Here is a 13,292-nt window from a genome sequence, read left to right as displayed (position 1 = left end):
TTGGTGTGTGGTGCTACTTTGCGGGAACGCTGAGGATCCTGAATGTCGACCCCGAGCATCCTTCGATGTCGGGAATAAAAGAGAAAGAGGTAATTAGCTACCCCTAATTAAAATACACAACGTAGGGTAAGTGAAGGTTTGATTTACCTTCGGTGACGATCACGCGAGCGCATCCGCCAACACGTCCGGGAACTAAACGTACCCCTTTAGGGAACAACAACGGGAGAGAGGGGTTGTCTCACTACACTACCTTCGATAATAATATAATTAATGGCCATGCTAATGATACAATGACATGACTTGATAAGTTTTATTCTAGTGTTGACCGCAAGTGGTATTTCCGTAATCAGTATCATAATGTTATAGTCCTGTTCTATTCTCGGCTCAAGTCATTATGATTAAATTTAAATACAAGCTGTCTGAAAAGTCGCGCACCACCGTGATACTGTATCATCGAACAGTGCCATAGATCACCGAAAAAATGTTTAAAAAAAATGTTTTTAGAGATATTATTATAAATTTATGAGTAAGATTTCTGTGCAATAATGTTATATTCAAATGAATTTGTTAACTAAAGAACCTTTTGTATGAAAGAATGTTGCCCAAAAAGCAAAAAAATCTTGTGAAAAATGACGGAAAATTCTTGTATCGAGATGTTTAACAAAATTTGCTTACTTTTTGTTGGTTTCTAATAAACTTGATGGTTAAGCACTGGCCGCCAACTAAGTAGTTTTTAATGACCAAAATTTGGTCATTTAGTAGGAAAGGGTTAAAAGCGTTCCAACAAGTGCTGATGGAATTCACTTGAAACGCTTTCAACTCCATTCGACTTCAGGTAATCTGGTCATACTTAGACGGTTCTTGTCCTAATTTCGACCATTGTAAATCACTTAGCCGGGCGGCTGGTATTTAACCATAAATCTGGTTAGTAACTTAATGCAAGGTGTTTATGAATGTTTCTAGCATCAAGGGTAGCTCTGAAATTTTTGCCATTTATTATTGCCACTTTGTTTTCATAGTGATTATAACTATGTTTAACTAACGTTTCCGTTACGATTTTGGGTCCAAGTCTTGTATTTTCAGGTTTCAGACCATAACTAGAAAAGTTTTTGTTTCAAAATTAACTTTGTTCTACGATTCAGATTATCTGCAAATGTCAGAGGAAAAATCGAAACCCACATTTGTAATGGACAGCAAATTTCTTTGACATTTCATAGCCACCCTTGATGCTTTTAAACACCTTGCAAATATTTAACACTTGTGTCCACCCCCAAAATCTCTTTAATTTTAAAAGATAAAATTTTGAAAATTTGCATACGCTCATAGTCACTTTGTTAGTCACCCTGTATATTCACCCTGATTCATCATTTTATTCTCGGAAACGATGACGTTTCGGAACGCATAATTTGGCCATTATGTCAAACTGTGTTGTCTGATATTCGGGTTAAATAAAACCTTTGCACTTTATTTGGGTTCACCCTTTATATACCGTCCTTTCCACACAGACAGTTTGAGGTTTGCCAACCTTAATGGGTGCACGGTTGCTGTCTTCCTGAACATCATTGATAAGGTTTGGCACGACGCACACTGGAGCTTTTCATTAGTTCTAAGGCTCAAAACCTTAATTTTAATTTTTTCTTTTTTTTTGAATTATTTGTGATGGAAGTATTGGTAATAAAATAATAGAACGAAAAATAAAAAAGGTTGTTCCCAGGTTCTTTTACTTAAATTTTTGAATCGACTTTTATGTCAGCGGTTTGAGCAGGAAAAATTACGGCGATAAATGGTTGCTTCGGAAATAATAAATTTTTGCCACATTTGCTGACAGCTGAAGTTTTGAATTAGTATGTCTCAAGAAAGCAAAGGTAAGTAATAAATTATAACACAAAAAGCACAACCAACTAATAAGGTTAAAGAGAAATTAACACTCTAATCTTACCATTCCATTTTTTCTTAAAATTTGAATATTTCAATTTCGCGCAAAGGGATTTTAAATCTGTCAATGTAATGTAATAACAGAAGCCTTAAAGTATGTAAACATAAAGTGATACGTAAAAGCCCTTTGCGCAATATTTTACAATTGAAGAAATGAAAATTAAAATTAAACTTCATGTGAGTTTTTCTTTTTAGACGTTTTTTCTAATCAAACTTCTGTCAAGAAGAAACAATTGTGTAAAATCTTTTTCCGATCTAACGGTTAAACATTTAATGATAAATTTGAAGATGTTTTAAAAAAGTTCTGTAATCAAAAATTGCCTGACCGACTAAAAAATTTCAAAAAGCAATTAAAAGTAAAGTGGACAGCGTGCAATAGGCACATTGTTCGTTTTAAAGAAACGGAAAAGAAATGGTTGGAAGGATTTTGCTTAATTCCAACCACCCGACATTCAAGAGGTGGTCGGCCACTACTAAATTTCCAAGAGTGTAGCGAACAAACAAAGCCTAAGAAAACAGAACCTTTACGCGCGGAAACTGATGCAAACGTTTTATCATATGCCGCACAAATGCAACTAAGAGCTGAAGGTAAAAGTTTTGAAGCAGATGTTGTGAAAAAAGCTACCGAAGAATCAGGATTTGCAAAAAAATGCATCCAAACAGGCTTTGCTCAAAAATTAACATATTTGCCCATAAATAATGTCTTGTCTATGATATTGGAAGCGGGACAGTCTTTTAGACAGTATAATATCGTCAGGAGGCCAAGCAGATATTTCCGTCGTATAAAAGTGATTCAAAAAGCGAAATCAAGATGCTATCCCGAAAACATTGCCGTAACAGAAAGTGAAGCAGAAGTACCATTGCAGTCTCTTTTAGATCATACAGCATCTCGATTATTATCCGCTCAGCAGGATGTTGTTAAATGTTTAGATTCAAACTCTCTCACTCTCATTTCAAAGTGGGGTTTTGATGGTAGTTCCAGCCACACTCAATATAAACAAAAATTTGTGTCGGACCTTGATGATGATAAATTTGTATTTCTAACATCTCTGGTCCCATAGCAGTTGGAATCAGAAGTTGATAAACATATCGTTGTTTGGAAAAACCCACGGCCATCCTCTTCTCGTTACTGCAGGCCTATAAGTTTGCAGTACCAAAAAGAAACAGAAGAACTTGCAAAGAGTAAGAAAAATGATACAGATGAACAAATAGCCAAATTAAATGTTATAAAAATAACAATGGATGGAAAGGATTATTCTGTGGCGCACAAAGCAGTTTTTACCATGGTATATGGAAAATTGTGTAATGCCTTAACCGACACAAAATCTACTCTTAGATGCTATTTGTGCGGTGCCACGTCTAAAGATTTTAATAATTTAAATGCTGTTTTATGCAGAGCTGTAAATGATAGTTTTTTATCATTTGGAATTTCAGTTTTACACTCTTGGATACGAAGTTTTGAATTTTTGTTACAACTTGTCTATAAATTACCTATAAAGACGTGACGTGTTAATAAAGAGAACGAAACCATTGTTGAGTGTAAAAAAAAATTCTCCAGGACCAATTTAAGAAAAGAATGTCACTCATAGTTGGCCAACCGAAACCAGGCTACGGAAATAGCAATGATGGTAATGTAGCCCGAAAATTTTTTCAAAATTTTGAAGTGTCTGCAGAAATTTCTGGCATTGATAAAAATTTAATTAAAAGATTTTATATTATCCTTCAGAATATATCTAGTGGTTTTGCTATAAATAAAGACAAATTCAAAATTTATTGTATAGACACCGCCAAATTGTACTTACAATTATATCAATGGAACTGCATGAGTCCCAGCGTGCATAAGATTTTAATTCACGGCCCGGAAATTGTTTCAAATGCTTTGTTACCAATAGGACAACTTAGCGAAGAAGCTCAAGAAGCCCGAAACAAAGATTTTAAAGCCTACAGAGAACATTTTAGCCGCAAGACTTCCAGACTAGACAATATTACTGACACTTTTAATAGATTGTTTATTTCTTCGGATCCTTTGATTACCAGTCTAAGGAATTTGCCTACATTAAAACGGAAGTTATTCGATCTTCTTAATACAGGGTGGCCCACCTAAGACTTTCGGGCTCAATATCTTTGTCATTTATGAACGGATTTTTCCAAAATTTAAAATATAATTTCTTGAATAGGTAAGGATGATGTGACATTACCAGCGTCATCCTTGTCTTAAAAATGTTAATTTTACTTGTCTTATTTTAAATTTTAATTAGTTAAGATTTATGTCATTTTATAAAACATCAATAATTATCCGAGTGTGCCAAAACTCAACCGTCTAGCTAGTCAAATTGCCGAGAAAAAGAGAAAAAAGACCCTCAACATTTCCAAAAGATGCAAAATCATAGTCGGCTATGAAAAAAATAATTTCCCACGCCCCATTTTGGACATCCCTGCGTTCGGTCTGTCAATAATCGCTGACGTCAGTGACGTTCTTGACATTTGTAATATTTTTCATTTGAGGTTATGTTTACTTTTGAGCATGATGATGAAAATCATTGATTTAAACTTGCGCAGAACGATTTATCTCGATCTATTGAAATTGGAAACTAATCACAATGCATCAGCCAACGTTTTGGTGCAAAAAATGCGTAGGCACAAGAAAATGTGAGTAAAAAACTTGTTGAAAGTTGGTTATCACCAGAAAAATGATTGCAGAATGGTTCGCTATGAGGTGCAACTAGAATTCACGACTTCTTTAGAAATGTCACTGGTTTATTGGAAATGGAAATTCAGTAACACGTATGCAGTGAAGCGATTTGACTCATTTATGATTGCATTTACGTTAAACCAGTTATTTCACTTATGATGAAGACAGAATTAGATGATTTCATCCTTTTTCAGCAAACTTCTTTACTGCGCCTATAAAATGTATGGTACTAGATAGTTTTAACATTTTTCTTTTGTTTAATAATGTCATTAATCCAAAGTAGATTAACCTTGAAGCTCCAATATGTGAACTGCCGTAGTCAAGAAGTCAAAATTGGTTCATAATACATATGAAATCTAGGACGAAATCGAAAAATGCTGGTGCAGAATTGAGCTATGTGCCATTTGTGCGCATTAGCTTGTACCTACATGAGTGTTTGAATCACTTGATTCACAAATGAATGTCGGTAAAGTTGGTATGCAAAAGTAACGAAGAATGCTGTATCGTTGAGTTGCCCAGTACCTACAAGACCAGCGACAAAGACAAGTTTACCCATGTCAAAACGGAGTTTTATGGTATTTAGTGGCTATACGACTAATAAATTCGTATGTTTCAATTATGATTTGTAGAAACAAGGTCGAATCGACAAATGTAGGCACAATTCTGCACACTTTTAAGACCGCCATGCTAAAAGGTGTTATCAAGAAAGTTTCTTCAAGTCCAAATTAGCCGTACAGTACCATTATTATTTCGTTTCGAAAAATTGGCAACTGAAACTTTGAATAGGAAATCAACTAATGATACCAAGACGTATAAGTAATATGGAAATCAGATACATGTAGTTACCTACAACTAAGCGGTTTTGGATCACCAAAAACGCATGATAGTGTGTTACATTTTCTAAGGTCATTGCAAATTGTAGGAAAACACTGTTTACATCTGATATTTCAGATTCGTGCTTTCGAACCGAATATGGTGCATGATGTTGCGAGTTGTATTTGTTTCTTCAACAAACCTGCGAACTACCTAACGATCTAGGACCACTATTATGATATAGAAAATGTGCTTGCACGGTATCATGACGATTTCTCACTAAGAAAGAATAACGAGTCAAAGAAATAGTGCAAGAAAGAAATGAAACAAAATGACAACGAACGTCATCTATACCTACGTTCCAATGAAAATTGCAAACATGATATTTCTATCAAAGTATCGTCGGTCGACTTTTTCTATGGGACAATTCTTTAAACGAACATTAACTTTAGGGCATTGAAACATTGAAACATTCATTAATAACTTGGACGAGTGAAAAAAAGACGAACAAGACTGAAAGCAACACACTGAAAATGATGCAGTACTTCAACACGGACTGTTACTTTTTTAAATGTTGAACCTGTTCTTTCTCATTGAACCGCCAAAAGATGCAAATATGAAAGGAACTTTCATTGACACGCTATCGTACCCTGTTGCAAGCATTAAGAACGATTGCAGAACGTTCTGGACGGTGTTGACTACCATGAACGACTATGCCACTTGGATTCTTCTAACATGAGTGGATATGTTTGACGGACAGTAACCAAGCTGCTAAAAGTGCAAAACCCTGCTTGATGAATTCGATGATGAGTCGCCGTCAACGTGATATGGTAAGTGTTCAGCGAAGGCAAGTGACTAGTACCATCGAAGCAATTGTTCCAGTTGAAAGCGACAAGCGATTTGCTCGGACCAAAGGACCGCAAATTCATTCTTCACCATCACAGAACATATTCAAAAACTTATGCTGCCCCTAATTGTTTGTGTCCATTTCGTTACAAGAAAGTTCAAGAAATGAGTTGCTAGTAAAAAGAAAAGCCAAATCTCATCGCATCGCCAACAAGCAAAATGGTAGTGACCAAACGCTTACAATATTCCAGCATTATTTGCACTTGTTATAAATGTTCAAAGTACATAGACATGTTGTAACAGTGTAAATATCTGATACATTTGTAAATTTTTGTACATTCGTTCATTACTATTGTAGAAAATATGGTGTTACATTGCTATAATTGTCACTGGTATAGTTTATTCACTGTTAAAACTTTGTACCTTACAATAAAATACCTTGTAACAAATTATTTGTTAATCAAAGTAAATCAAAGTAAAGTAGTTTCCTGAAAAAGGACGAAATCTTGTGATCATCTAATTCTGTCTCCATCATAAATGAGATTACTGTTTTAACCCAAATGCAATCATAAATGAGTCAAATCGCTTCACTGCATACGTGTCACTGAATTTCCATTTCCAATAAACCTGTGACAGTGCTAAAGAAGTCGTGAATACTAGTTGCACCTCATAACGAACCATTCTGCAATTATTTTTCTGGTGACGACCAACTTTCAACAAGTTTTTCGCTCACATTTCCTTGTGCCTATGAAATTTTTGCATCAAAACGCTGTCTGATGCATTGTGATTAGTTTTCAATTTCAAAAGATCGGGATAAATCGTTCTGCGCAAGTTTAAATGAATGATATTCATCATCATGCTTAAAAGTAAACATAACCTCAAACGAAAAATTATCACAAATGTCGAGAAACGATGCTCGGTTCAATGCATTGTGACTAGTTACTAAAAGATCAAGATAAAAAATCGCGAATGTGCATGTTTAAATCAATAGTCCTCATCATAATGCTCAAAAATAAACATAACCTCAAATGATTGTCACAAATGTCATGAATGTCACGGATTCATCAACAAGTCAGGGATGTCCAAAATCTAAACTCGCTGTAGAAGTCAATTGTTTCATAGCCGACTATCAGTTTGTATCTTTTGGAAATGTTGAGGTCCTTTTTTGTCTTTTTCTCGGCAACTTGACTTGCTAGACGGTTGATTTTTGGCACACGCGTATAATTATTGCTGTTTTATAAAATGACATAACTTTTAACTAATTAAAATTTTAAATAAGACAAGTAAAATTAACATTTTTAAGTCAAGGATGACGCTGGTAATGTCACATCATCCTTACCTATTCAAGAAATTATATTTTAAATTTTGGAAAAATCCGTTCATAAATAACAAAAATATTGAGCCCGAAAGTCTTAGATGGGCCACCCTGTATATGTAAAGGTCTGTTTACATTACGGGATTTTTCTTAGGATTGACCTAGGAAATTTCTTAGGAAACGTCTTAACGTTAAACCTAACACTTTATATTATGTGATTATTCTTAAGAAAACACTCCTAAGTAAAATCATAAGGATATTCTCAAGAACTCATAAGCGATCACAAGGAATACGCCGGAACTATTTCTTGTGATAATTCCCAGTGTTTCTATCGGAAATTTTAAATTTAGCGCCGTTCTTGCCTGAAATCTATTGGCAAAAATACCAAAGGCATTTTCAACCACTCTTCGGGCTCGACTTAATCTATAATTAAATATTTTTTCATTTACATTTGATCTCTGACTTCAAGGCTTCATTATTCTCTTTGAAAGCCTAAATGCATCATCTGACACAATAACATATGGTACTTTAATGTCACTATTAGGTAAATAGTCATCATCTGGAAAATTTAAGGTATTATTTTCTATAGCAGAACACAAGGTGCTGTTGTTATAGACTCCGCCGTCACTGATGCGCCCATTGCATCCAACATCGACGTAAATAAAATTGTATTCTGCATCAACAAGTGCCATTAAGACTATGCTGTGAAAGCCTTTATAATTAAAATTATATGAACATCCTTCTTTTTTGCTCTGTTTTCCGTCTAATGCACCTAGACAATGTGGAAAATTCCACAATTTATTAAAGGTTACTGCAACTTTTTTCCATTCATCACTACTCTTTGGTGTTGACAAATAATCTCTTTGAAGCATTTCATAAATCGCATTTAATGTTTCTGGGATAAGTAGTGATAGAGAGGACACAGAGATTCTGAACGCATATTGTAAACTTTTAAAGCTTTCTCCAGTAGCAAGATATCTGAGTGTAACTAATAATCTAGTTTGAGGTGCTAAACATTCTCTGAAAGTTGTATTACTTCTCTGTATCTTTGGTCCAACTTTTAACAATAGGTTCTCAAAAGTAACCGTTGACATCCGAGTAAAATTGTTGAAACTTGTTTTATCTTCTATGGCTAATTCATTAAACACCAAACTAGATAACCCTAGTCTTGCATTACATCTTTCAAACCACTTTCTAGTCCATAATCTTCTCGAATGACGGCCCCTTGTAATATTTCTTTTCTTATGTAATAACAACGCAAGCAAATGCAACAAACAAAAATTATACAAGCGGTTTAATGATGAACCACTTGTCTTCATTTTAACGCCTACAATATTAAAGCAATAACAGATAAAAAGTAATGATTCCGATAACATACCTTCTTATTAATTTTAGTAAAAGTAGTTAAATATGTGTCTTCAGGCGCAGAACATCATTGGCAGCTTTATTTAAGGTTAGAAAAGTCTTATAATTTTAAAATGACTGATCAAAACGTCAAAACCGACACTAATTAAATCACAAGAAATTTCGCAATAACGTAAACTTCAAAACCTAAACCCTAACCATAGTGTTCATTCCTAAAGTAATCACAAAAAAATCACATGAATTTGATTTAAGAAATATCCTATGAAAAATCTCATAATGTAAACAGACCTTTAGCCTTCTTTGCATAAAAGCTGGAACAGGACACCAGCCAATGCATTGGGTTTATTCCTGACCAAGCTTCCACTAAACTTACTCGTCATAGGTCATAGGTCATGGTCATAGAGTTTTACAATTTTTGTTCGAGTTTCATAGTTATGATGCAGTAAGATTTAGCGATATATTTATTTATTGACGACAACTTATATAATATGTTTATGTTTTCCTTCAATAAGTTGCTGAAAAATCACCAAAATGGACCAGTTTTGATTTTAGATGGAACATACATTTTCATCGAAAAACCGACAGACTTTTGTACACAATGGATTTTATACTCGGGCCAGAAGAAAAGGCATTTGATAAAACCAATGATGTTGGTCTGGTTATATTCTAGAAGCTGCTGGTCTTTTCGGGGTGGATGGACACAACAACGGTGCCGAGGTTTTGAAATAGATGACCACATGTAGTTTCCACGTTTTCCAGTTATACAGCATAATATCGATAGGTATATTATTCACATTTCATAGTGGATCGCGGTTTTAGGGATGTAATAGCACACCTTCAGAGTAAAGAAATACAAGTTTTCATGCCCAATTTATTGCGAAAAAAAATAAAAGCAGTTTAATGCTCGGCATACCGATTTAGGTGATACACTCACAAACCGAAATGGTAGACTTCTCAACTCTCCCCTCACAGATCTACCTCTTTGTCGCCTTTTAAATCGCCTGTAACCCACTTCGCTCCTCGAGCCTTATCTTCCCCGAACTTTCCTCGCGGTCCCGGCCACGACTACCCCAGTGAAGAAGGGGGGGGGGGGGGGTACGATTAGCTGGAAGGGTGAGCGCCACGAGTTTGAAGCGTGACCACGAGTCCAGGGAACTACCCAAACCCGAAGGTAGTACGACACGAGGAAACAAAATAAAATAACTTATTCTCAGCACAACGTGTATTAAATGTAGGCGGGTGGTGATGGGAAATAACAATAATATCCAAGCGATTAATGCTACGAACAAGTCAGAAACAAGGACCTAATCTCGTTGGGCGAACTTACGGCGAATGCGACACACGCGGACAGCTGTCAACGGACGCAACAGATATTCCCGAGCAGATGGAGTACCCCGCTCCCGAGATTACGTTTACAAGAAATGATCAAATTAAATCTACGACCGAAAAGTGCGGGCATACGACTATCTACTTATCGGTTAGGTTGTTGTGTACGGTGTCGAAGTCCCTGGCGATGACGCTCCTAGGACGGCGGAGTTCCGGTTGTTCCTAGGATAGCGACGAACCACTAGCCCACGATGACGGAAAAACAGCACAGCTCGTCCCAAGCCAGAGCGATGCCGATGAAGCGGGGAAAACGAAGAAGAAGAAGAATAGGAAGAAGAAGAAGAAGAAGAAGAGGAAGAAGAAGAAGCCTGGATAACCAAAAGTGCGATAAGCGCTGTGTCCCTTCAGTTAGAAATATTCACCTTTGATGGAGGGCGGCTTCAAAGTGGGTGAAACGCGGTGTTCCCAAAATCACAAAACCCAAAATTGGGCCGCAGAAATCACAACCGGCTTGTGGCGCAAGTGAGCCTCCGTATAACAATTTCCAAAAACCACGAGGATGGCTCACGTAACCACCGATTTCTGCACCCACAATCACCACCGTCTCACTTGTTAGAGTACCAAAACTAAGATGACTGCCGATCCGGTACTCATTTCGCGCCCTCCGAAAACCTCTATAAAAAAGGGGAAGTACGTCACGACGGACGGTACTACCAACCTTTTATAGCCGAAAGAACTAGTTGACTCAGATGACAGTAGTCAAAAGTGAGGTTATAGGGTTTGTTTACAACGCGAAAACACGACACAACTAAGGGATAACCGGAAATAAACACTAAACGAAACCGAAAGAACACAACCAAAACATGGACACTAAAACTGAGGTGACTGGTGTCCAAGCAGCCACCCCTGTAGCGGGTAAAAGAGGAATGTGGTGGTTGCTTGGCTCCAACAAACAACTTCCCCAACTAAGCCAAAACTAAACGCATTGTTTCAGCGCTGGAGGATTCCTGGATGATGCTGGACCTCTAAAAGTAGTGTTACTTTGGGAGACTTCTACTCCCGCCAGAGTTTAGCGTCGGCGCATTCTCCAGCCCCGCCAACAGAGCTTAACCACCCTAAACTTACAATGACGCTGAAAATCCCTTACACAAATTCGTACCGTTACACGCCCCTCCACTTTCATGGCTCAAGAAATGTCAATTATCGACCACATTATTGTTACAGAACACCCGGCACCGCTAGCCAGCGACGAATGTCAAATCGGAACAATGATCACCGCTGATCACCTTCCCTTGACAGCACAACTCTTCTTGGACAACCGCACGAACACCAACAGTCAGAGGATCACAATCTTTGACTGCAAGGACGTCAACTGGATTTCTTTCAAAAGACAGATCGACGAAAACATTCCGGAGTTCCAAGAAACAAGAGATGTTGCTGTTCCAATTTTCGTCTCCCAATCCAGAGACACCCACACCCCAAGAAAAAGCATTCCCAAAGACAAATTGCCACTCCCAAAACACATAATTTCCCTGAATAAACAGAAACGACAAACCTACCGACAATTTCACAGGACCCGGGATCCCATCTAAAGTCAGAATACAACAGACTCAACACAAACAGTCGACTCCTAATCAACAAATTCCGACAACAGTGGAACGTCACCTGCCACAAACTGGACTACAGAGACGGGAAACAGTACTGGTACAAATCTAAACACGACAGAAAATGTATCTAGAAAACCAGCTTTCCATCAACAATCCAACCGACAAAGCTATCTGCTTTGCCGGTATCCTCGAAGAAATCCACAAAACTCCGCAAAATCAAAACTTTGATCAGAATTTCCTTCTTGTCTCCTACAACATCAACCGATTCCGGCAAAACGTCGCCAATCTTCCTGCAACGAATTCAAAACCATCAATTACTTACATGAAAGCAGAATGTGAGAAAATCCCTTGGGTGAACCCTCTAAAAAGCGTGTGAGCTGATTTAAAGAAAAACGGCGGAAGGCATCCCGTTTTGCAACAAAGTTGAAAGTTTGTATGAAAATATAGAAGAAAGTGTAAATGTAAATGTGGCAGTACAACGAAGAGAGAAGCCACCACCGCCTATCATAATTCACGGATTCTTCAAGGACTACAATAAAACGTTAGAATTGATGAAAGAAGAGGTAGTTGGTAATTTCTCCATAAAATTTACGAAAAATTCAACAAGCGTTTATGCGAAAAGTTTGTCAGAGTAGCAAAAACTGAAAGTTTTATTTACCGAAAACGGGTCAGAGTTTCATAGTTACACGCCGGCAGAAGAAAAAAGCCATGCTTTTGTGGTTTATGGATTAGACCTAAGTAGTGAACCTCGTGAAATAGCGGCAGAGCTAATACTAGACTATCAAATAGAATCAGAAAAAGTGTTTGCAATGTGCGGAATGAAGCGTCCGGCATTTCTCGTAATATTTCAGAAATCGGTGACTTTAAAGTCTCTTGGAAAAGTAAACGTAATTAACAACATCCGGGTAAATTGGGCTCGGCATGTTAGCAACAAACTTATAAGTCAGTATAACATTCAAATTTAAAGTTAATAATAATTAATAAAATAAAAAAAAACTAAAATTTGGAATAAAATCCACGACTTTTGACTGACTTTAATTTACTCAAATGATTACTCAATTCTCGATTCTATCCTGGTGGAGGTACCAATATTTATAGGAGTTATCACCTCCAGAATGGGAATCGTAGGCCCTCAGCGATAACTGCATTCGTCATCTTTAAGTGCAAATACAGCGGTTCCCACCGAATATTTTGGCGACGGCAGCAGTTTTTAAAAGTTTTCAGTGATGCAATTCCTGAGCCAGGATGCTATAATCTTCTTCGATAATCACAATCAAAAAACAGTACATAACTAATATCTTTCTTAGTGGCAAATCAAGGTGGCGTCGTCAATCCGGCATATTATTTTTCTCCAAACATCACAAAAGTCACAATTTTTAAGTCGGTGTTACGG

At 36.9% G+C, this 13,292-nt stretch overlaps 1 long non-coding RNA gene and 1 pseudogene across 2 annotated transcripts; one reads left to right on the top strand and one right to left on the bottom strand.

Annotated features, from left to right (window-relative positions):
- Positions 1-4,559: 4,559 nt before the first annotated feature.
- LOC148169361 (uncharacterized) lies at positions 4,560-5,364 on the top strand. 2 transcript variants are annotated; one of them, XR_015770620.1, is made up of 4 exons: positions 4,560-4,584; positions 4,636-4,848; positions 4,911-5,202; positions 5,257-5,364. It is a non-coding gene; the product is annotated as an uncharacterized LOC148169361 (long non-coding RNA). The 2 variants fall into 2 exon arrangements; XR_015770621.1 differs by having other exon boundaries at positions 4,908-5,202.
- Positions 5,365-7,849: 2,485 nt separating this feature from the next.
- LOC148169360 (uncharacterized) lies at positions 7,850-8,977 on the bottom strand (annotated as a pseudogene).
- Positions 8,978-13,292: the final 4,315 nt, after the last annotated feature.

The sequence above is a fragment of the Gnatocerus cornutus genome, chromosome 8 (assembly GCF_029298725.1).
Source record: "Gnatocerus cornutus isolate USDA-ARS CGAHR chromosome 8, icGnaCorn1.1, whole genome shotgun sequence".
Lineage (NCBI taxonomy): Eukaryota > Metazoa > Arthropoda > Insecta > Coleoptera > Tenebrionidae > Gnatocerus > Gnatocerus cornutus.
Note: the sequence above shows the minus strand (reverse complement) of the source record. Positions and strands in the feature narration are given on the sequence as shown.